This window comes from Cupressus sempervirens, chromosome 2 (assembly GCF_028749045.1).
Source record: "Cupressus sempervirens isolate cs-2001-9-10 chromosome 2, ASM2874904v1, whole genome shotgun sequence".
Classification (NCBI taxonomy): Eukaryota; Viridiplantae; Streptophyta; class Pinopsida; order Cupressales; family Cupressaceae; genus Cupressus; species Cupressus sempervirens.
Window position 1 is genome coordinate 184,517,932 of NC_143119.1, and position 22,802 is coordinate 184,540,733.

Consider the following 22,802-nt stretch of genomic DNA (forward strand, 5'->3'; position numbering starts at 1 on the left):
ATTAATTAATTAATCTAATTAGTAAATATCTAAGATAGATTAAGAATTTGGAAAGAGATTTCTAAAACTAAATAATATGATATATTTTAATTTAAAATGGAAAATATTTTTAAAACTATTGTTTAGTTTTATTAATTAGTGCAATTAATAAATATGGAAATAAAATTATTATTTAGCTAAATTGACAAAATTTGGGCAAGTTTTTAATTTTCTTTCTTTGATTTCCTTCTTTGTTTTATGTTTGGTTGTCTTTCTATGTCTTAGTCCATAGTACCTAAGTACTTTCCCTAAGTTTCTTTGGAATTTTGAATCATTAAGTTGACTTGAATTTTTGAGCTTTGAGATCCCAAAACTTACAAGAACATACATTTCATGCTTCCCCAAAAATGTTAAACATCAAATTTTGGTTTTCTTGTGCAAGTAGAACCTTTTTGATGGAGTAAAAATGTTATTTAACTTAATTAGTTTACGTAGAAAAAAAAATTTCCCTCATGGACATACCATCATAAAGGTACAGAGGAACAATCTTTGAAAAATGGGGTAGTTACAAAATTGATAGAAGTTTTCCTCTAACCTCCGATGATTATTCTAAGCACTTGTCTCTAACCACGAGCAATTATTCTAATTACTAACCACCTAATCACTAGTGGCCAATGCATAGTGTTAGCCATCAACAACTTAATCACTAGCTCGCAATGCTAGTTTTGCATGCCTTTCTTGAACTATCGGTGGGTTTTTGGCTATATCTTGAGCAAACAGGGCGTGTTTTAGAAAATGAAATATATCATAAAGGTGCCTTTGAGATGGAGTTTTTTTACATGTGGACTTTCTTTATTTTGTCATTTTATAGGGCTTTTTACAAGTCAAACCTAGAATTTTTTTATTGCCTTCCCAAGGACATAACTTTTGTATCTGAACTTTTTTTCCAAAAATATATAGGTATTGGAAAGGTGTTTCAATGCTTTTTCTAGATATGTAATCAATTTCATTAGATTCTTCACTATGTACAAAGAGATCAGTCATATATGTTTTTTCCTTTTTTTGTGCTTTTTAACTTTTAGATATGTGCTAGAGTTTGGGTTCTAGTATTGTGGGTTATTTTTCCTTGGCTTCACATGGAATATCCTTCCTCTATCGAGTAGCTTACTCCACATATTTATCACACCTAGAAGGCACATATGAGTTGTCAAGGGGGTTGTGGTAATATCTGGATGAGGTTTAGCCTTAGTTGACTCGCTTGCTCAAGGTCGTGTAACACAAAAACATAATGGATGAGGCCATGGGGTTGATTTTCCTAAACATTTCAGAGAGTCTTTTTTTTTTCCTTCAATGTTTCACTATAGATCTGGACATATGGCCTAAGTTTGGAACTCTATATGGCACCATCAACAAGTTCAGAGCTCTACAAATTAAGGCAGAGTTGACTTCTTTGACAACTGATGATTATCCTATCATTGATGATTTCCTAAAAAATTTAAAATCATGTGATCACTTTATGTCATATTTGATCATTTCCAAGCTTCACAGTCCTTAAAAAATATCCTCTTCTTATTTTTTGTCCAACATGGATACTTTGGGGGCATGTCATACTAGGCTTTCTTTTTAGGTGTCTTGAGATCATCTAACATATGAGTAGGTCAATCTATCTTAGATGGGATCTTGTACCTGATTAAAGGACTATGCCTCAGTAGCTCAAACATTTCCAAGGAAGCAAGAGAATAAACAAAAGCTATAGGCCATAGAGCCTAGGAAGGATTCTAGTTCTGAACATAACTTAGGCCCACCTTCTCCCAAGGGGTAAAATTTGAAGAAATAAATAACTACTTTTATGCTTATTGTAAAAAGACAAATCATGGTGAATCTCATTGCAATGAGAAGAAGATAGATGGAAATGCAAAATCAAATTTATTTTTGACATCTCTTCTTATGAAGAGAAACATTGAACTTCCTCCATCTTCTACTTCTCATCATCATTCTAGATAGATGGACAAGATAGAGAAAAATGCATGCATCATGTGCAACTACTAGTCCACACTCTTGTATATGGATACCAAGGTTAGGTTCTCATACCATATGGCATCTTCTTGTCTTTTGAGGCTTTTGCTACCCTACATATTTTGATGGGCCAAAACACTTTTATGACTGTATGTTGGAAAGGTTCTACTGAATCTAATGAAGGTTTATTTAATGATGTGTTATGTGTTTCATACTTATTCTCTAACCTTCTCTCTGTTTAGCAAGATACACAAAATGGGATCTGGGGAAGATAGTTGAGTTCATACAATATTTAGGGCTCATCAAAGATAGTGTGGTAGATTCAATATATCGTTACAACATAGACATCTTACCAATCTTCTTGCTTATACTATTTCTGTCATTTTTTTCCACCATCACTTTTGAAGAATTATTCTCTTTGTTTACAAGAGCTTGTTAAGGTGAAGTCAAATCACTTGAACTTATGTGTTGTTCCTGATACCAATGTTGTAACTTATACACCTCAACCTCCTAATGAGTTTGTATCTAGTTAGTAGGGTTCCTCTTAATCTTTCCCTAATATTATATATCCATGCATCAAACCACCTAGTGTAGTTTTTGAAGACATATCATTAGACATTCATCTCCTTTTAGATGATAGATTTAACACATTTATTATCCCACCTTCATTGGAAATTCTATTATAGGATTCTCATGTGTTCTCATTTTCAAGAATCATCTAGACCTTCCAGTTTCACCTCATTTTCATGAGTTTCTTCTTCTTTTTCTATTGATTTCATTTCTTCCTCATTGGGTCAGAATTGGTATGATCATTAGCATAGGGGTTATGTCATTGTGGGGGGATTTTGGGTAATGCCCTAACAAGGAACATAAGAGAACAAGCCATCTAACTACTAAATCAAAAGTAAATATTTTTTTTTAACCAATGAGATATGCATCGTTACTAATACATAAATGAATACATGTTTACAAAATTCAAATACAAGATTACTAACCAACCTATGTTCTCACAAGTTCCCTAACGTTGCTACTAAAGCAACATAATCAAACCTATTTACACACATAAAGATATACATTGAATTGTGATCTTTATTAGTTTGTGATTATTTTAATATTCTTATCTTATTTAAACAAAAGTCAATCAGCTATTACTATTTGATTTGTCAACTCAATTCATTACTTTAGGACTAGTCAACAAATTCATTGCCTCTACTAGTATATGCTTTACACTAGTTTTGTTATACATTAGGGTAAATATAAATATTCATTAAGGTATGCATAGCCATGTTACTCTACATGCAATTAAAATTCATTTAGTAAACACAAGCTAGTCATTGATCAATAAAATCAAATTAGCATCTCTATCCATGATATCATATCTACTTCTTGATTACAAGTTTGATTTTCACAAGTTATTGTTCATAATACTTTCTTTGAACTTTAAGTTAAAAGGTGAGATTTGTTTTCCTTTCTATCATTTACTTATACACATCATAGTGTGACTTTTACTAAGTTCATTTTTCTTTTAGCCATCAACATAAAAAGATACTTTATACAAATAACATTATTGAAATAACTTTAAATGCTCTAAAATAATATAACATGTTCACTTTTCTCTTTCTTTTCTACTAGAGTTGCTCTTTCTTTTATACATGTTTTTGAAATGGGATTAAATCAATATGAATTATTATGTCCTATACTTAGGACTCTTTTCAGGAGATTATAATTACACGTGAATGCATATACATCTGAACATCTCAACATAAACTAGTATACTTGAATATGAAGTCTTTGATGACTAATCTAGAAGGGGAATTGTACAAGGATCATCCATGAGAACATGAATAGTATCTCAATAAATTTAACCACTTATAATCAAAAAAAGCTCACTCCTCCAAGCTAAAAGATAGTAACCAAGGTCCACAAGCATTAGTGGCAACCCCTAAGGTAGTAATAGTCCTCGTGTCTAAAGAGTGATTAAAGGAAAAGGAAGGATGAGACTAAACTACTACAACAAAAATATTGTATCATCAACCACCACCAATAGAAGTTGAGAAGGTACAAATCCATGAAATTATTGATGATCATGATCATGATGGCCATGATTATGATCTTGATGGTGATCATGATGATTAGAAAATAGAATTATATAATTATATCATCTTAAATATGAGTTTCAATGTCAATAGGCCTAAAGTTGTCAAACCTTGAGACATAGAATAACCCTCACAATCCAAGGACCCTTTAGTGAATGGACAAGTCCAAACACAAAGTGATCCTATTGGTCCACCATGGAAGTAAATGATAGTTTTCAAGTGCCCATCGTTTCTCAAACATAAAAAACTCAAGATCTAGGAAGAGGATACATGGACTTTGTTGTTAATCAAAGAATGATTCTAAAACCTAAGGATCAAGACAATTTAATCAAGTCAATAGATGAGGAGAAAAGAAAGAAAGAAGAGTTGGAGAAAGTACATACAAATGTTAAAAAGAAGAAGAATATGTCTATGCATTCTCCATGGAGAACTCCTCCCTATGCTCAAATAGAAATATTTAATCAACTAGAGATTGGGGAAAGACAAGAGTAAGTCATAACCATGGAAGGGCCATCTACTAAAGGTTACATCACTTTAGTTGTTCCCCAATGGCTCTAATTCAATTTTGAGAGGAGGAAGAAAAGAGTGGCCAAGAAGGTAAGCCTATAGGAAATTATCACCAAGGTTGAGGGTCCCAAGAAAACTAAGAAAGGTAGTACACTCTACTCCACATCTAAGAATGGATCAAGGAGAATTGGCTCTAAACATTGATGCAACACTAATACATAAGGATGATAGCAATATGACTCCATTAATTACCAATCATCTAGGATTGACTTGGCAAGAAAAATATAATGTGGAGAGATTTTTATAGTGGGCCTTGCCACAAAAACTACTAACGTAAATGGAGCACAAGTCCAAATGCGATTTGAAGACTCGGTGCAATGTGAGCACATTGATAAAGACTGTCACACTCCCTTAACCTCCTAGACCACAGGGAGTCTAATACCATCATTCATTCCATAGGAATAGACTTATTCATTGTGAAATGAAGAGAAATACCGAAGCAATGGATTCTTGGGTTGCTCAACAATTGACTAAGAGTAGTCCTAGCTAATTCTTTCAAGGTTTATGAAGAAGCATGTAAAGTAAAAGGAGAGATGGTAACATATGCTAGCCATAATTGGGATAAAGAATTACTCAAGTTCCAAGTAAAAATTGATTTAATCATTAAGAATATCATGGAATTGAATGAGGAGAAGACCCAAAAAAGATAATACTTTGAGAGATGAAGAATATGGATTTATACAAAGTTTTACCTTGGTTAATCTTAGGATTTAATACAATATACAATTTTTTAAAAAGTTAAAATTTTCTCTTACATTTTCTATTTTATAAGTTATGCCATTTTTATTCTACTCATACATCATGGACCGACACACAAATAATTGCATGAAAGAATGAAGAAAACATTGCAACAATCTAGAGAAATGAGAGGCAATACAACCCATAGAGGTACATAGAGAAGAGTACACATTTTCAAATACAATTTATCAGAATCTAGATAAGAGGCTGAAGACTATGAAGCACCCCAATTTGTTGATTCTTGATTAGTTGAACTACTTGGTGCTGAATACATTGGACTTGATATGTTTTCGTGGCACTCTTCCTAGAATCCACTTGCAGTTGAGTGAAAATAGAAGCAAGACAATAAAATATGTCTAAATAAAGTTTTAGAATTGCAATCTTTTGATGATCATAGGAGTTATCAAAAACTGCTTTACAATGGACTCTCTAGATGTGCAATAAGATAGTTTGTCAAACACTTTCAGCAATGACATTATTTCATAACCCAACTCCAAGTAAAGCCTCCTTCCAATTAAGGTAATGCCAAAAGATAGCAAGAAGACAATGAAAAACAAAGTTCCATAACTTCTTCGCAAAAGAACAACCCCAAAAGATGTGATGCATGTCTTCAGATTTTTTGCAAAAAGAACAATTAATGGGATTAACCATGATACATTTCAGCCTGCTACCACCTGGTAACTTGCAATGTAATATTATCTTCCAAGCCATTAATTGCGCCTTTGAGTTAATCTTTGACTTCCAAATTTTAGCTGAGAGTTTTGCCCAAAAATTTTCACTAAATTTACAATTCCATTTTATATTCAACCGAGACTTCATGGGAAGATTAGGTAGAAACTGTAAATATATTTTCTTCAAAGGAAAAGACTAGAAAGGAAATGTTGAAAGCCATAGCTAGTCTTTGAAAAAATTCCATTGAATTGGGGTACATAGTTTCATAGACAATTCTAGAGGCACTAGAGATTTTACAAAGATAAAAAATGATTTGTATTTATTGTTCAAATTAAATTGGGCTCTAATGACATCCCATGGCAGCCAATCTAAATTCTTGAAGTCCCAAAGATCTCCCACCATGTTAATGCCTTTTTTGGACAACAAATAAGATAATTTAGGAAAACTCAAGGCTAAAGGCTGATCATGATACAATATATGTTTGTTCCACCAAATAGAAGAAGTGGAAAACCTGAAACCATGTTGGAGAGAACCATCTCTCCATTTTAAAAGATGGTTGACCTTTTGCCAAGCTTTGCAAATTGATTAGACAGAAGGTGAGGCCTTAATAGAAAAGAAAGGAGCATGAAGTAACTTGTCCAGCCACCCCACACCTTGCCATCTATCTCTAACCGTGGCAAGGATTATCCTATTCTGAACAAGAACTTTCCAAGGTTAATCCCCTTTAGCAACTCTAATAATCCATTTTGCTGCCAAGCAAGACACCTACGTTTTCAGGTCAATTAATCCCAAGCCTCCTACGTGTTTTGGTTGTATGCAATGAGACCAAGATGTAGATATAAACCCCTTACTGTATCCCATTTAGTCCATAAAAAATGTCTAATGATTTTAATTAACTCCTCATAACCTTTGTTGGAGGACATCTAGCTAGATGAATACTAAACATGAGTGGCCAGAAAAATCTTATTAGCAACTTGAATTTTCCCAGCAACAGAAAGAAATTTATTATCCCAATTAAAAAATTTGGCTTTGACTCTATTAAGATACCAACTCCGCATATTAGAGAGAGTGACTCCTAGGTCGAAAGGAATCCCGATATATCTCATAATCTCATCATGCTTAATATGCTTCCATTCACATGGAATCTAATGGGGAATAGGCCCATCTCTAATCATCAAAAATTTTGTTTTTTCATGAGCTAGCTTAAAGCCAAAGATATCATAATATATTTCCAAAACATCCATTGTATTAGAGATCCCTTGCTCAGAATTTTGCATATATAATAAGCTGTCATTAGCATAATGTGAGTTAATAACAATGGAATTTTGAGGAATAGAAACACTTGAGATGAGGTTCAGCTTCCATGCACCTTGTAACATATAGCCTAATGCATCTGTAGTTAGCACATAAAGATAAGGGGCAAGAGGACATCCTTGATGAATAGATTGTTGAAGAGGAAAAAGATCAGTCATCATATTATTGATAATGATTCGAGAGTTAGCATCCTAAAATAATATACGAACATGAGCTTGAAGTTTAGGACCGAACCCCAACCTTTTGAGCATGCTCAAAATAAAATTCCACTGGATTCTATCATAAGCCTTATCAAAATCAAGTTTGACAAGAATAGCATTCTGACAAGTTTTTTGGGCCCATTTTCATGTTTCCCAAGCTAAAATCAAATTATCAAGAATATATCTACCAGCAATAAAACCAATTTGTTCAAGTCGAATAATTTCTTGCACCATCAGTTCAATCCTATTAGCAAGAGCTTTTGCAATAATTTTGTAGGAAGTATTCAAAAGTGTAATGGGATGCCAACCTGAAATAGAATCTTCATTTTTCCCTTTGGGCAAAAGTTTGATTATACCACCATTAATAGCGGGACCCAATGATCCTCTTTCACAGGCTTCTAAGTATAAGTAATAAAAATCTTCTTTGATGTGTTTCCACATTGCTTTGTAAAACTCTATAAGAAGCCCATCACTACCCGAACATTTACAAGAACCCATATTAAAAAAAGCATTTTCCAGCTCTTCCAACATGAGGATTCTATCAAGGTATCAGCTGTAATCAGCAGCTATACACTTAGGAATGTGAACTTTAACAATATCTCCTAGAGCATCTTGAATGTCTGGCCATTGATCATCTTTGAATAGATGTTCATAAAAATGTTTTAAAACTTTACATATTTCAGCTGGGTCAGTAAGAAGAGAACCAAATTTCTCTTTAATGGTACCAACTTTTCCTTTTTGTGTTTATAATTGAGATAATTAAAGAAATATCGCGTACCCTTATTACCAAATCTGGTTTTGGCTCCTTGACCTTTATAATTGTCCATCTTGCGCAATTGATTTTCAGTAGCAGCAACCGACACTCATTTAACACTAGTGACGCAATCAAAACTCACTATCTAAAAAAATCTTTATCTTGAGGACCATTAGAATAATGTTGATGGGCCCAACGGGCATTACTTAAATAACAATTATACTAGTACAACTTCTACATGATAGAAAGCCGTTTAAATCATTCTTAAGTGAAGTTCAAGCTACTAATATGCTATTATATAACAATGGAGTCAGTAACAGAGACAGAAAGCTCCCAAGAAGAAGTGTCAGAGTGACAGAAAGATGCCCCCATCAGAAGCTCGAGAGCAAAACTTTCTGAGCAGTCTGTTATTTGACAGCGTCATCATCAATGGGGACATCGTTCCCAAATACACCAAGGCTAGAACTCTGGTTGAGGAAGTGATGGAGAATGTCATGAAAAAGATGGCATATGCTCAAGGCAGAGCTAACATTGTATCTGATATAATTTTCAATCCATCTAGTCTTTCAAGGCACAATGATCCAGTTGAAGCTGCTGCTTCTTTTTCAAGAAAGTTGGTGCAAAGAATTCTCCTCCTTCAGCTCAGGGAATTGGAACCCAAGTTAATGAGTATAGCCATGAATGAGGAAGAGTTCAAGAGGCAGAAATGGGCTCTGAATGTGCTCGAAAATGAAGAAAGCAAAGAAGATTACTCCATTATTGGGCTCAGATTCCTCTTGCTTCAGAAGAGATTCATGGACATTGGTATGGAAGCTTATGATGTTCTAACAAAACTGAAGACCCAAATTCCCCACATGGAAGTTGAAGATAGGGTTTTGAAAATTGCAGTCATGGCAGAAAACCCCTGTTTTAGTGCCATGGGATCACACCTCTTTTTCCTCCAGCATTTACCATCATTAGAAATCCAGACAAACATGGTGACAGATCATGTTTGTTTGGATGGGCTTGTTGAAGCTGTTTCATTCAAAGGAATGGACATGGTGTCTATGGATTCCTTGGAAGCTGTAAAGCATTCAAGCTGTTTGAGGTCTTATAGAGTCATCATCTTCATGAATGCCCTTGGAAATAATATGCAGATGGAAGAAGAAGAAGAAGAGGAATCGAGAATTAGTGTGTGGGATGTTTTCTGGAATGATTTGTACCAGAATACAAATGACATGGTAGTGCTGGTCATTTATGAGACTTATTTAGTGTTGGATGAAATAAAACCAAGGAATGGGTGTTGGTGGTTTAGTGGTGTGCCTGATGAAGAGTGCATTCACATTGTCAGAAAAGTATGATTAGATCACCATTGTTGATCACAATGCTTTCTTTTAATATAATATGTATCGTTTCTGCTTGTTCAAACTGTCATAAGGAATGCTCATTTAAAATCCAGAGCATTGTTGTGTGATTTGGCAGATTTTATCATATTAGTAAAGTAATACCTTGCATTTGGTCCTTTTTATATTATCATTCTCTAAGATTGAGATGGTTACCATATATCCATTTCCAAGCTGAGTTACACCATTTTGAATAAGATAGTTTGTTTTCTAATGTATGTTGACATTTTTCACAACTAGAAGCTTGTTTGAAATCTTGAGGCGTGGAATGCCACAGCTTCCATATTGCTCAACCTGGAATTGCACTGATTTGCAGTAAAATAACATCAGTGCCATTGACTGACACTCACAAAAGTGTTGTTTGTAATGTTGTTTGCTGAGAAGCTCATAATGATTCTTGAGCACAATTAGTGGACAATGTCATTTCATGGTCCATACCACTTATCTCACCTAACAACAACCAAAATATTAAAAAGTTGAAGTGAGATTCCAGTACTCAATGTTAGATATTGAGCTTCATATGCTAATGTAACTTTGGCGGTGAAAGCAAATAACTAAAGCATATTGTCGTTTAACTAAAGATTAATTAGATTTTCAGGCGGCTGTTGTTTGGTTTAATTTGATTAGCATTTACTGTTCAATATTTTTTTGTTTTTCTATGATTTGAGCAGTTATTTCAATTTTTAGTTTTATTTTCTTATTGAAGGTTTAGAGAACTTCTTTAGTTAAGAATCAATGATGAGTGGTATATATTCAGCCAAAGTCTGTCTAGACACGATGGCTGTCTCGTCCTTTATAATATTGGAGCCAGTACGACTTGATACCTGATCGTTTCATTTAGAACCATGCAACGTCATTAATAATAGTTGTTAAAGTAAAATTTGAAGAAGTGAATAAAATGGAGGAAATAATTATGTAGCATATAATGCACTTAAACAGTAACATACCTCATTTAAATTAAGGAAAGACTTTTAAAATAGTAAAGGAAATAGATGGTCATAATAGAACATAATTAGTGAAATACTTAGGAAATGAGATAGTGTTAAAAGTTCTATAACATTTATTATCATGTGTAATAGATTAAATATTTTATTTAAGGAAATACCAAAGTGATTTGTAAGAAGACACAAAAAAATTTAAAATGTCCATATAAACAATAAAACCAAACTACAAGGTTTATGTATTTTTGAAGGATTGTGATATTTAATTTTTTTGGCTATTGATGAATAAATGGAATGAACTCTACCATACTTTCACTCTTGGCAATGTTTGTGTGAAAGTATTTTCCTTGACATCGTGTTGCTTCTCTAAAGTAATAATTTGTAATAGTTCTTTAATTAATTGTGACATCTATTGACTTGTTATACCTCCAATAAACTTTCCATGCATGGAAGTGTGTTTTTCTTCGACAAAAGGTCTCAAACTTAATTGACCCAATATTTATTGTTAGTGTTGAAGATTTGATGATGCATGAAGATAGCACAATTATCTAAGTGACCTAGAAAAAAAATCCCCAAGGTTTTCCATGAGGTATACCATTTGAAATGCCTTTGGAATTGGATGCTTATAGAATAGATGGTCAAGGTTTGGGTTTCACATAGGACCTGCCTTGATGCCATCCAGAACCTCACAAAAGTGTTTTTAATTCTCTTCCACTTTGCAAAGCTAGTCACTTTGAGGCCATTCTCCAACATAGTCCCTAGTTCATTTATGCATCCTTTCTAGTTTTCACACCTTGAAAATGAAGCTTTGTGATCTTTGCTAAGAAAGCTATGTGACTTTGTCTATAGTTTAAATTTTTGGGGTTACATTTTCCATGATGGAATTTCTCACCAAAAGGAGTAGTCTCTCTCTCTAGTAATGTTGTTTATGTTGAACCTAACAATTTTTTCTTGGCTTGTCTATCAAAGGACTTGAAGGAGACCAATGACATTTGAATTGGACAAATTCAACACACACAATATGTCCTTCATATAAAATTTCCATTGATTGTTTGCACTATGTATACTTTGATCATATATTATGGAGTGTTTCCTATTTACTTTTTACAGCAAATGATACTTCCTATTTGACTAGTGATGCTCCTTTGACATTGATGAGGATCCAAAGTTGTATAATTTATAATGAAGTTAATACTCAAATATTAGTTTTCTAGTTGTTAGGAGGTTGGCATTAATTAGTATGTTATTGTTATTTGTCAATTAGTTTATTTATTGTTAATTGACTTAAATAATACTTTCTAAAAAAAGGATTCATTTATGAACAATTTGTTTTTAAATTTGTCTATCCACTAAAATTGGAAAATAATGTTTGTGGGACTCTTTTTTAGCCGCTACTGGGGCTAGTTTTTAGAAGAAACCCCATTGAGGAACTAATTGGCTTTCACAAATCATGAAGCTCAATGTTTCCATGTGAAATACTGGATCTATATATCATTTATTATCCAACAAGTAGATAAACTCCATATGATGTAGATTTAACTATGGTAATCTTAAAAGATTAAATTATAATAGTATTTCCAAAAATATTTTGCGCTTTCAACACTTATTAAATTCAATATAACTCACACTTAATTTACACATTGGTGAATCAATGCCACATATTTATCTTACATCAAAAACATAGTAATATCATATCCTTGTACTAGTAGTCAAACACCCAACAGCTTCTTGATGTTTTTTCTGTAAGCACAAATTTACAACTATTTTCTTCGGACAAGCATATTCTACTTTTTTAGTCCAGTTGACAAGTAGTAAGCAAACTAAATCACAAAATATTCTAAATTGTCTTATCAAGCACCTGAATGCTCAATGGAGAAGTAATGTGTGCATATCAATCAAATACATTTCCATCTTTGTCAATCAAAAACTTAGAGAAGATCCATCTGATGTTCTCATCAAAACTACCACCTCGACATGATTTCATGAACTTGTTCTCATAAAAAATATCACCCTCCATTAAAGAAGGTGTTAGGATTAACCACAAATAAAAATAAAAATTACATGCAAATATAATCAATATCAAAAAATAATAGTACACATAGAAGAGAATACAAGACACCAAGATTTAACATGGTTCACCCAATCCCTGGGCTATGTCCATCAAATAGGAAGTCCAATATAATTTTTATCTAGTGATTACAATTTGTAATCCCTTATAGCTCAATAGCACCACAAGAAGCAATTATCACATCACAACTAATGAAATCCCTAACCCTAAGCTCTTTTATACAAGTATTTTTGCCGCTTTATTGTTAAAATTAGTTACAACATGTCGGCCCAAAAATGTTGATAAAATAGCCCCCAAGAAAAATTTCTAGAGGGCTATGCCACTGAACCCATGACAATCATACCTGACCCGGCCGTGAAACCCACCAAGGAATTATGGAGTATGTACAATACTTCCTAGATCAGTCACTACAAACTAACAATCTCCCACTTGGAGACTAATTGTGTAGCAATATCACTACTCCATTGGGCTCCCACTAGATCAAACCACCCTAGACTCATATGTTCTTTGTCGAGAAGACCAACTGAAGCTAAAGAGGAGTTCAGCTTCTCCTTTGTCACTACCTTTGTAATCATATCTACTAAATTGTCATCCGTATGTATCTTGTCCATCTTTAACTGTCCATCATCCAAAACTAACCGAATGAAATGGTACCACAATTGGATGTGTTTTTTCTTTGAATGCATAGCAGAATTATTTGCAAGATGAATGGCACTCTAGCTATCTATAAACAAATAATTATCCCTTTCTGTGTGTCCCAATTCTTCCAAGAAGAATTGAAGCCATATCATCTCCTTGGCTTCCTCTATAGTAACAACATACTCTACCTCTATAGTGGATAAAGCATTCACCTTCTATAATCGAGAAACCCAGCTCACTAATTCTTCACTAATAATAAATACATAACCTATAGTACTTCATCTGGTATCAATATCCCTTCCCAAATTTGAGTCAACATAGCCCTATAAGTCAATAGTAGAGCCCATAATGCATAAATAGTTACTAGATGTTCATCTCAAATATATGAGAATCCATTTGAATGCATTCCAATGTTCAAATCTTGGATGACTCATATACCTCCTAACGACTCCCACTACGTGTACAATATCCATCCTTGTGCATACCATAACATACACCAAGCTTCCTACATCTGAGGCATAAGGTACCTTGGATATCTTATCCTCCTCTTCTTATGTCTTTGGACACATATCCTTAGTCAATTTCAAATGACCAGGTAAAGGTGTGCTGATAGCTTTAGCATTCTCCATAGAGAAACATTACAACACCTTCGTAATATAATCATCTTGAAATAATGTCAATTTTATTTTCTTCCTATCTCTACAAATTTTCATACCAAGGATTTGTTTTTCTGTGCCCAAATTCTTAATAGAAAATGAATGTGTTAACTGTTGTTTTAACCCTTTAATGTGATCCATGTTAGACTAGCTACAAGTATATCATCAATATATGAACATAAAGTAATGTAGCTATCATCATCAACCTCTTACAATAAACACAATGATCTGAATGACATCTACTATATCCATGTTCATACATAAAATTGTCAAATCTCAGATACCATTGCTGAGGTCCTTGCTTCAAGCCATATAAACTTTTCTTCAATCTGCACATTAAGTTCTCCCCACCTTTGACCTCAAATCCCTATGGTTGTGCCATATATATCTCTTCATTCAAATCAACATGAAGAAAGGTTGTTTTAACATTAAGCTACTCCAAATGAAAATCTTTAGTAGCCACAATACTTAAAATAGAGTGAATAGAAGTCAATTTAACAATAGGAGAGAATATCTCATCAAAGTTAATGCCCTTTTTTATGCAAATCCTTTAACAACTAGCATATATTTAAATATTTTATTACCTTCATCCTCTTCTTTCAACTTGTAAACCCATGTATTTTGTAAAGCCCGTTTATTTGTAGGCAACTTACATAAATCCCAAGTCTTATTTTTGAGCAAGGAGTCTATTTCTTCTTCCATCACAAACTCCCACTAAATCTAGTATCCACGTGCATAGCTTCAACATAACATTCAGGTTCACCAGCATTAGTTAGTAAAATAGAGTACAAAGAGGGAGAAAATATTTGTGGAGGTCTACTTAACCTTGTTAACTATCCCACATTCAATGGAGTGTATGGTATTTGTTTTTGTAGTTGTTGTAGAGCATGAGGGATGACTAGAACATCATCTTTTGGAGTATCATCCAACACTACATAATCATTTTCTTTCTTCTCATGTTGCTGCAACAAATCTTTGTACAACACTTTCTCATTGAATGTGACATCCCTGCTTCTTACAATTCTACAATTTTCAAACTCCCAAAGTCTATAACCAAATTCATCAATACCATATCCAAAAAATATAGATTTCTTTGACTTATCTTCGAGCTTGGTTCTATTTTCAAACTCTATATGTGCAAATGCTTCACAATCAAAGTTTTTGAGAAAAGAATAACTCACCTTCTTACCGGTCCATCCTTCCTCTGGAATACCACAATCCAAATGAGTAGAGGGACCTCTATTAATCAAATATACAATAGTATTGACAGCCTTTATCCACATGTTTAAGGGCAGCCTATCATGTAATGATGGAGGAGCATCCTGGGAGTGAGGGCAACCTTTCATCACCCAAAAATGTTTTTAATTTCAGCTTGTATCTTTTTAGTTTTAGGATTTTCTATTTTAATAAGGACTAGTAGACAAGGGGTTTACTATTTTTGGAACTTGCTATTTTTAGTAAGTTTTTCAAGAAAGTTTGTTTTAGAATTATAAGCCTACCATAAAAAGGTCATGGCTCCAGCTTCCATATGGCAGAAGTTATTGCAGATTTTCAATGGAAAATTTTGCATAAATATCTTTGAACTCATTTTTGAAGACTTTAGAGGATCCAAAATGGGGTCAAACATTGATTGAGTGGCACTTTGCATCTCAAGTGTTGTAGTTCAAGATCTTCCCTTTTTGAAAAGTGGTTATAATAGTCAATTGAAGCTACAGTTTGTGAGTTATGGTCTCCAAAAGTTTGGTTATCTTACTAATGGTCATAAAAATTAAGTTTGCAATTCTTTGATCTAACTCTAATGTAATAAATGTAATTTATGTAATTTGGGGTTTTTCCAGTGTCAATGGTTAATTTATAGAACCTTTGTGGGTGACATAAAATTGCCTATTTAAGAAAGGCCTGTAAGATTATTCAAGACAATTCTGGATACCTCTGGGTGTTAGTTCACAGTTTTGTCTAGCAAATTTTTGTAATGAAGATGCCCATGTGGGTTAGCATATTGTAATCCTAAATTTTGTAATTCCACTTTTACAAAAATAATAGATAGCCCATATTTTGTGCTCGCAAATTATTTTTGTTTCTTTTCTTTTTGTTATGTGTTTGTGGTATTAAGGGTGTATACACTAAATAATTATGCTAGAAACACTAATTTACATGAAATGAAAGTATTTACAAAATTAAAAAGCATAACATATATGCTAGACAAAGACAAGCCCTCATTTGAGAATATGAACCATTAAGAGGTTCTCTCAATGAGGCCTTTCTTATTTAGGGATGAGTCTATTTGATAGATTTAGGATGTATGCTCAAATTTTCTCTATGCTTCAATGGAGATGGATTTGGGATTTTTGGTGTGGGTATATGTTAAAGTATGGATTTGACTTCTCAAACTGACATGGTAACTTAAGCTTAAGGATTGTGATAAAATGGCTTGGGAGGGGATCCAATTTATAGGCTAAGGGCTTGAGGGATGGAGGGTTAGTATGCAAGGATGAGAAAAAGCTCATGGAGGGCTCAGATTGAATGAGAGGAGAGCACATGGATTGTGCTCCCTTATAGCGAATTAGAAAGTGACACATGTCACAGGGTCATTGGTTAGAGCAAGAGGGGTTAAGGGGTCAACAAAGGAGGCTCAAAGCTCATAAAGACCCTCGTAATGGTTTGTAAGAGCAATGAATGGGCTTGTAAGAGTCATTCATGGCTTTGTAAGAGCTTTTATGGCTTGGTGGTTGGAATATTTTGAGGGGAGACTTTGGTTTGGATTAGGAAAGTCTTAAGCTCATTTAGGATTGTGCAAATGATTAGGGGATGGGTTAGGCTTGGGTTAGTATTAGATTAGGGATGTTAGAGATGTGCAAGTGGATGGTATTGATGAGGGTGAGTGAGTTAGTGGCTAAGCTTAGTTAGTATGGGTGGATGGGGTGGATTAGGCTAAATGGAGGATTAAGGATAGTTTTAGGGGCTATTAGATTTGAGGGTTTTATTTATTAAAGTAATTTTAATAAATTTAGGATTTGGAAATAGATAGGAGAATAAGATTTAATTGATAAATGATGGGTTATTTGATTTATCAATTAGGACTATAGATGATTGCAAAGGATTAATTCAATAGGAATTTAATTAATGATGCCTTTAGAGATAGCTAAATAGGATTACCAAAGCGGTGTAATCAAATTTAGGTGTCTACAAAGGGGAGCACCCTTCATCATGTAACCTTATGCTCCTTGCACACTCCATTATTGTCTTGTTCATGCACTCAACCACTCCATTTTCCTGTGGAGTCCTTGGAATAGTGTTTTATCTATGAATATCATTAGTGGAGCAATAATCTTCAAATTCATGACTACAATACTCACCACCATTATTAGATTTGAGATATTTTAATCTCTTACTAGTCTCATTTTCATCCAAAAATATTTTCTACCATTTCTTAAAAGTTTGAAATACATCATATTTCTATCTAAGAAAATAAAGCCATACTTTTCTAGTTGCATCATCAATAAATGTAACATAATAATGAGAGCCACCAAGGGAAGATACCTAAGATGGTCCCCATACATCTATTTTCACAAACTCTAATTTCTCATTTTTTCTTTTCCTTCCTAGTCTTCACAAAACTCACTCTGTTTTGTTTTTCATACACACAACTTTCACAAAAATCCATATTGACACATTTTAGACCTGGTAAACTTTATTGAATGAAGTTATTTCATACCTTTCTCACTCATGTGCACAAGTATGTTATCCCAAAGCATTGTATTAGAATCTACAACAATTGTTTGTTCTCCTTGCTCAACCACAACAACTCTTCATGAACATTTTGTTTTCCCTTAAACAATTAAAGTAGAAGGAACTATATGACCTGTACAAAGATATAAGGTGCCTACTTTCACACCTTTTTCTACTACAAGGTAACCTTTTGAAACTTTCCAATTTTTATCATTAAAAATAACTACATAGCCCTCATCACTGAGTTTCCCTACTGAAATTAAATTCCTACTTAACTTTGGAACATGTCTTACCTCATATAGCAACCATTGATTCCCATTCTGCAACTTAATCTTAACTTTTCCCTTTCCAACAATCTAATAGGGTTCATTATCCCTCAAACAAATAAAGCCATAATCCCCTTGGATATAATCAATAAAATAACCTTTATGGGGTGTAGCATGAAATGAAGCCCTAGAATCTAAAACCCAAGAATCATCAACACTTTCTAAAGAAAGAAGCAAAGCATCCTCTTTGGATTTTTTACTTACCACATTTGCCTCCTTGTTCCCTTCTATTCTATCTCCTTCATTTTTATTTTGAGTCTAGCAATATTTCTTCTTATGCCCTGGTTTCCATAGTACCAACAATCTCATGGTCCTCTATATTGAGACCTCTTTCCCTTTGATTATCCACTTAATTTTCCATGATTTCTAGAATTACTTCCTCTCTTAGTTGTTCAGCCTCTTCTTTGTACGTTGAACGAACTTCCTGTTATAGATCCACCTAAGGTTTTTCCTATGAGTTTCCTCACTCAGAATAACACCAATCACATCATCAAATTTTAGGGTATTAGATCTAGAAACAGAATTACTCATAGCCATTACCAAGCCATTCCAACTTTCTGGAAAAGAACACAAAATCAAGAGAGCCCTAATTTATTCATCAAAATTGACATTCATAGAAGATAACTAACTAGTAATAGTATTAAACACATTTAAATGATCTGCAATAGATCCACCTTCTATCATCTTCATATTAAATAAATGCTTCATAATAAATACCTTGTTCGAAGTGGAAGGCATTTTGTACATCTTTGCTAGGGTTTGAATCAACTCTTTCATCGTCTTCTCTTTTGTAATTTTAAATATTGCCGATGGTTTCAGGCATAATCAAATGCTTCCAAGTTCGTTTCTATCTAAAATCTCCTAGTCCTCATCTATCATAGTTCCTTGTTTCTTGATTTTTCCTTCTAATGGCTTCCATAAATCCTTCTAATAAAGATAGTCCTTCATTTAGATTTTCTATAACTGAAAGTTCTACCCATTTAACTTCTCAACCTTTAGCTTACCCTCATCTACCATTGCTTGCACTCAGTTACGAGACTCCCACTTAATCTTGAGACTTTCCTATAGAGGATAACTGGAAAAGAAAAATAGGCTCTGATACCACTTGTTAAGATTAACCATAGACAAAAATAACTATTACATGCAAATATAACCAATATCAGAAAATAATAGTATGCACAAAAGAGAAGAACACAAGACACCAAGATTTAATGTGGTTCACCCAATCCCTGGGCTAGGTCCAACAAATAGTGAGTCCAATATTCTTATTATTCAATGATTATAATCTATAATCCCTTACAGCTCGATACCACCACAAGAAGTAATTATCACATCACATCTTATGAAATCCCCAACCCTAAGCCCTTTTATCCAATTTTTTTTTTTTCTTTAGGGTTAAAATTAGTTACAACATGTTGGCCCAAAAATACTAGTAAAATAGTCCCTAAACCCCATTGAGGAATTATGGAGTATGTACAATACTTCCTTGATCAGTCACCACAAACTAACAAAAGGAAATAAATTCAAGTTTTCAAGACATCTATAGATTAGTTTTGAAGAAAAATGGAAGTATAATTCCAAGAACTTGTTCTCATCAAAAATATCACCCTAAATTGAAGAAGGAAACACATTCAAATTTCCAAGGCATCATAAGATTAGTTTTGAAGAAAAATGGAAGTAGAATTATAGAAAATATAGGGAAATAAAATTACCATTAAGATGCCACATTGACTATAAGTAAAACCTTACCCTTGTAAGTTTCGTGACTTGTATCATTACCCTTGATGTCATGTAATTTCACATTAGTTCTTCAATATTTTTGTTAGTCTTGTGTTTTAATTATCAATTATTCACAAAAAATAGAATAATGTAATACGATTGAATTACCCTAACAACAAAATCATGAAGTATAAAAAAGAGTGGCTTCTTACATGGAAAGGATTCAAATCAAGAATAATTATGAACATATGGCACATTATATATTGAATTTGTTTCTCCTTCAAAATAATTTATTTTGTTCGTCTATTAGAAAAATGAGAGTTGTATAGGAAACTTTCTCTCATAAAGTGAAAAATCAATATATTATTGGATAAATAATTTTGTGACAAAGTGCTAATTCATGATTTGTATAAATAGTCTAATTTATTTGATAAATTGTGTTTTATTATTCATAGTATTGGTCTGACTTTTTGTGTAGTAAAATTTTCAGTTAAATCATAGAAAAGTCAAATGTTCTATGCCTAAGTGAAACATAGGGTTTTGGATAAACCATCCATAAGAAATAATCGCCATATAAACCCTTTATCATCTCTATTCATAAATTGTCGGGCGCGAAATTTTGAATTTTCAAAAGAGACGAATATGCTGTCATATTCCTTTTCTTTTCTCCCGGGTTACCTTTCTTACTATTTGTCCCAGCCGTCAGATCCGATTAGATCTACCGTTGGCGTTACCTCGCTATGAAGAGTTGCATGCTTATTAAGTATAGCGAGATAACGAGTATTGAGTATTTTAAGCGGTGGGACCATAAAGTGAAGATGCGGCGATCGAAGATTTTCTTATTAAATGTTTTATTGTGCAGGTACACTTTGCAATTCACCATCCAAAAAAAAAAAAAGGATAGGGACCCACTAGAATATCTGACATCAGAGTCGGAATGTTGGTTTTTCCAGACGTTCCGCCACCTCGCTATTGGAAAATTCAGACACTTCACCGTTAGCAAAGTAGTGAAGCCACGTGAAAATCTGAAAATGATGACATTGCATCTTGCTTGTATAATAATTACACCAGGTGGCATGACCAGTCATAAATACCGTTGTCAGAATCAGTTTTAATTAACAGAAGTAATTACTGGGTAACCCTTGCATTCTCCGACACGGAATCCTTTTAAGTGCCGGAGCTTGCTACCTCGCTATCGAAAAATTTAGGTGCTTCACCATTAGCGAGTTAGCGAGGCCCCGTAAAATGGTAAATGATAGGCAAGATCTTTGATGACGTGGAATGACAGGTGACTATGATGAATTTTGACATGTGCCAACTATGCAGAGATTCGATTCTCATTAATACCTATCTGACTGAATGTACAAAAAATCTTGAACGTCAGTTTGAAGTGGATCAACGGAGCTCGCTACCTCGCTATGACAAGTTGCATGCTTGTTAAGCCATGCGACATAGAAAATATAAATTAGGAGATCTTGTGTTTTTTCTTCACCTTTGATTTGGCAAGTGATCAATGGCTGTCGTCTCCTCGCTATGAAGAGTTGCAAGGGAGATAATTATAGCGACATAGCGAGCTGGGCCCGCTGCCTTCTTTCTTAAGAAGCCCTGTAGCGTATCTTTCGATCATTTCTTGATCTGATCAACGATTGTCGCCACTTCGCCATGGCAAGGTGCTTGTTCTTTATGCATAACGAAGTAGCGACATGCTGACACGTGTTCTCCGTCGTCAGTGGGTCCAAATATAAGCACCATCAAAAGAAAGAATTTTGTACGTGGCAAGTTCTCATTGGGTGAAATAACTGACATGGCAAATATAACTCCTAGTTGTTCTCTCTGTACCGCATGATTGTAGGATCTTTGAAGATCGACGGCGCAGTTTTAAATGCAAAATGTAGTGCCACTCTCTGTATTAATTAGATAAGAAAGCTTCGTCCGTGAGGAAAAATAGAGTATAATACAGAGAGATTTCATCAGTTTCATTCCACGCGAGAAAAGATTTGGAGCCATTCTTGTGCAGAAGTCATTACTGAGAGAAAAGCGTGCCAAGGTTTGATAAAAATTGTCAAGTTGTTTGTTCGCAAAAAATTTGCAGGACTACAGAGGAGAATTGAGACAGAATTCAAGTAAGTAAAACTACCATCATCTTCGTGAGATTTTAAGTTTTAAAAAGATAGCCCAAGATGCCTCCGAAGAAGGGATTTACAGGTGCAATAAACTACCTGGATAGAAATGTGCATGATGATTTGCTTGAATTACTTCCTGAGTCTACTGTAGAAACGGTGCAAGTTAAGAGGTTAACCTCACTGAACCCTAGGCTAAGGATAGCTAATGGATTGTATGATAAGGGTAATTGGGTCCGGGATGCTCAAACTTCTCAAACTGGTTTGAGTTTATTCAAAAAATGGTTTGCGGAAAGGAAGTTATATGCCCCTCATGCCAATATATGGAATTTGTATCTTGGGAAGCTTGTTGTCCCCAACGTGTTTATGGATTTCAACCTGCTTGAAGTTATAGCAAAAAACTATGACCAAGCCACTAAGGTAGTGAGAAGAATGGATGGTGAGGCTTTAGTTACCATCAGTCCCGAGGAGATTAGGAAGGTTTTCAGTCTGGGGCCTCTCACCATGTATCATGTGCCCATTAATTTGATAGATTTAGAAAAAGAATATATATCCAAGAGGGATGTAGTTAGACAGGGTGCACTGAAAGCCCACATAGGCTGGATTGGAGGCCTCCCAACCATAACATCATCTTACAAAGAACCATTCAAGAAATCATGTTTTAATGCTAGGGCAGTAGAGATATATAGGACCCTGTGCAGAGTCTTCGGAGAGGGCGAAGAAGACTTTATTCCGGTGAGCTTCATGTATATGATCACCCAAATCTCCTCTTTTGGTGTGGAAATAATTTTTGATTTTGCATCTTACTTGGCAAATGAGATTCACCAGGGATTGGTGGGGATTGCAAAGGGCAAGGTGGAAAAGGTTTGGGGTCAGTACTCCTTAT